This window comes from Galeopterus variegatus, unplaced genomic scaffold, assembly GCF_000696425.1.
Source record: "Galeopterus variegatus unplaced genomic scaffold, G_variegatus-3.0.2 Scaffold5234, whole genome shotgun sequence".
NCBI classification, from domain to species: domain Eukaryota; kingdom Metazoa; phylum Chordata; class Mammalia; order Dermoptera; family Cynocephalidae; genus Galeopterus; species Galeopterus variegatus.
In genome coordinates, this window is record NW_007731345.1 from 64,794 (window position 1) to 68,966 (window position 4,173).

The following is a 4,173-nucleotide window of genomic DNA, read 5'->3' on the forward strand; positions in this document are numbered from 1 at the left end:
AGGAGATAGGGCCGGCCCGGTGGCGCACTGCTACAGTGCGCCGCTTGGGAGTGTGGTGGCGCTCCCGCCGAGGGTTCGGATCCCACATACAGACCGGTTGCCGCTCACTGGCTGAGCGAGGTGCGGGAGTAACACCGAGGGTTGCGATCCCGTTGCCGGTCCCGGTCCGGTACGGGCGCAACACTGAGGGTTGCGATCTGTTGCCGGACATGAAAAAAGACAAAAGGCTGAGCGAGGTGCGGGAGTAACACCGAGGGTTGCGATCCCGTTGCCGGTCCCGGTCCGGTATGGGCGCGACACTGAGGGTTGCAATCCGTTGCCGGACACGGAAAAAGACAAAAAGGAAAAATAAATAAATAAAAATAAAAGAAAGGAGATAGACTAGTATCTCTAACAATCTTTCCAACATTAAAATGCTAGGCTTCTGAGTGTAGGTAATTTGTATTTATTCTGCTTAGGAAATCATCCTTCATATTGTTTATCAATTCTGGAAAATTCCCATCCTTTGTTTCTTTTCACATTCATCTCTTCCAGCTAGTAGTCCTATTTATGTCTTATCTCTTCATTTTATTCTGTGTATCTATTACTCTTTCATATTTTTTCATCTCTTTTTCCCATTGTGCTACATCCTGGGGAATTTCCTTGAATTTTTTTCCCAGATAATGAAATTCCTTCTGCTACTTTTATTTACTATTTAACAATCATATTTCATATTTCAATTACTATTGTGTTTTGTTTTTATTTCTAGAACATCAACTTTGATTTTCAAAGTCTGTTTCTGTGTATGTTTGTTGTCTTACTCTTTCATTACGGTTTTAGTAAATACATATTTCTAAGGTTTTTTTTGGTTTTTTGGCAGCTGGCCAATATGGGGATCAGAACACTTGACTTTGGTGTAACCAACTGGGCTTAACTGGCCAGCCCCTATTTTTAAGTTTTTATTGAAGTTTAATATATATACATTCTGAAAACAGCACTTATCATAAATGTGTAGCTTGAATTTTTGCAAACCAAACGTATGTAACCAGCAGCCAAATTAAGAAGCAGAACATTACTAGCTCCCCAAAGCCCTCTAGAAGCTCTTTTCCAGTCACTGGCCACCCATCCCTACACCACAGCTGGGGGTAACCATTTCTAACATTATAGATGTTATTATGTTTGGCTTTTACATCTGGCTTATTTTGCTCAAAGTTACATTTATGAGGTTTTTCCATATTCTTGTTGTCTTAGCTCAGAGTGCTGTAACAAAATACCATAGATATAAACAACACATTTATTTCTTACAGTTCTGGAGACTGGGAAATTCAAGATAAGGGTGCTAGCATGGTCGAGGTCTTGGTGATGGTCCTCTTCCTGGCTTGTAGATGGCTCCCTTTTCACTGTGTCCTCATGTGGCCGAGAGAGGAAGCTCTAGTGTCTCTTCCTTTTCTAGGGGCACTAATCCTACCATGGGGCTCTCCAACCTCATGATCTTATTTCAACTTGATTACATCCCCAAGGCTCCACCTCCTAAACCATCACATTGGGGGTTGGGGCTTCAACATATGAATTTTAGGGATGCACAAACATTTTGTACATAACAGTTGCTTATGGTTATAGGCTATTTACTCTCATTTTTGTTTAGTGTTCCATTGTGTTTAGTATTACCACTGTATCTGTTTTACTGAATGATAGGCACTTGGTTAGCTTTCAGTTTTGGCTATTTTGTATAGTGCCTCAATGAACAATTTAGTACTTGTCTCCTGGTAAACAGATGCACACATTTCTGTTGGGTATTTCTAGGAGTGGAATCTAGGCCATAGACTATATCTATGTTAAGATTTAGTCGATACTGGAAGCAGTTTTTCAAGATTACTGTATCAATAGTGTATGGGAATTCTGGTTGTCCCACGTCCTCATCAGTGCTAAGTATTTTATGTTTTCATCGTAGTTAAGGGTTCAGATGATTACTTTATGGTTTTAATCAGCTTTCTCTGATTTCATAGAGTTTTTGTTTCATATGTTTATTTTTTAGTCTAATTGTCTAGTCTATTAGTCTATTTAGTCTTCTTGTCTAATTAGTTGAATAGTCTCTATTAATTCAATTATCTGAAATTCTTATGGAGTATACTTTAATATTGTTTGTTGAATCTCCTAATTCCTGGTCAAGGTAGATTGTATCCTTTGTGTTTCAAATTCAGATTATTAGTTAATTCAGTGAGACTTTATGTATGGGAATCTTGTGCACTTGGATTGAGGTGTCCTTCCAGAGAGATTTTTGACATTACTTCTGCTAGGCACACCAGAGATATCACTGTTCCAAAATCCTCTTATAAATGATCAAAGTAGAGGTGTTTTGCTGCTGTGTTGTGTTGTGTTGAATTTAAAGCCTACGCCAATACAGAAAGCTTCCTTGTTTTTGCCCTGTTTGTGGTAAATTGTTTTCCAGTCAACCATTTTACTAAATGTGTACTCCTTTGAGGGTACCAGTTTTATGTCTATGCTTAAGGGTGTTGCAGTTCCAAAGCCCACCTCTCAAGGTTCCAAGTCTTCATTTCTGTCTCCACTTGTATTAATCCATTTCTATTGTTTATAACAGAAATACCTGAAACTGGTTAATTTGTAAAGAAACAATATGTGTTGCTCACAGTTTCGGAGGCTGGGAGGTCCAAAGTCCAGGGAACACATGTGGTGAGGGCCCTGTTCTTGGTGGAGGCTCTGCAGCAATGCAGGGTGTTACATGGCCAAACAGCTGAGCAGAGATAGACTAACCTGCTCACTCCCTCTCCTTTTAAAGCCATCAGAACCATGCCCGTGACCACCCTTCCAATCTAATCACCTCTTAACAGACCCACCTTTCAATTGCCATAATAGGATATCCCAACCCTCTAAGCACTGTCACAGTGGGGATTTGGTTTTTAATAAACTTTGAGAGGGACACAATTCAATCCACAGCAACACGTAAAATCCAAACTCTGTTTACAGAGAGGATTGCTGTAGCAACAAACGTGTATACCAGTCTGGTTTTCAAATTGCTCTTTATTTGGACCCCTCATGAATTTTCTCATTTTCTTCTGAGTTAAATTATTTCTTAAAAGTTAAATCTCTTAAAAGGAATTTCTTAAAAGTTAATTTATATACAAAAATATTTACCATTTTAAGTATATAGTTAAATGAGTTTTAACAAATATATATGAGGATACTTCAAAAAGTTTGTGAAAAAAATAGAATTAAAAGATAATATGAATCTTTCCATGAACTTTTTGAAGTTCCCTTGTACAGTCATGTGACAACCATCATCACAATGAAGATAATAGGACATTTGCATTGTCCCCCCAAATTCCCTGTTGTCATATAAATGGAAAAACACAATGTAGTCTTTTGTATTTTACTTTTTTTTTTTTTTTTATTGGTGCTGGCTGGTACAGGGATCCAAACCCAGGACCTTGGTGTTGCCAGCACCATGCTCTCCCAAGTAAGTTAATTGGCTAGCTGTGTTTGACTTCTTTAACTTAATATAAACTTTTGAGATATGTTGGATGCATCAGTAGCTCTATTTGTTGCTCTCCATTCTGCAGTGTACCCCAACTTTTTTATCCATTCACTAGTCAATGGACATTTAGGTTGCTTCCAGTTTGGGGCTGTTGGAATAAAACAGCCATACACATTATATACAAGTCTTTGTGCAGACGTGTATTCTTCTCTTGGGATTGGATTGCTGTGTCATATGTAAGTGTATGTTTAAGTTTTTAAGAAACTGCTAAGGTGTTTTGCAGAGTGGAAGTAGTATTTCTCATTCCCTCTAGCAGTGTATGAGATTTCTAGTTGTTTCACATCCTTGCCAGCACTTGGAATTTTAAGTCTTTTTATTTGTCTCTGTCGATTTGTATTTTTAAAATTTTCTATTTGTCTCTATTAATTTTTATTTAGATTCATACACCGATACCTTGCTGTCTTGATCACTGTAGCTTCATAGTCAGCTTTCAAGCTTTATTATTCTAGCTTGAAATCAGGAAGACTCATTCTCCAATGTAGTTTATCAGAGTTGGTTTTTATTTTTGAGATATTCTATGTAGATCCTTTGCATTTTTACATAAATTTTAGAATCAGCCCATCATTTCTTACAAAAAAGTCTGCTGTGATTTTTTTTTTTTTTTTTTTTTTTTTTTTTTTTTTTTTTTTTTTTTTTTTTTT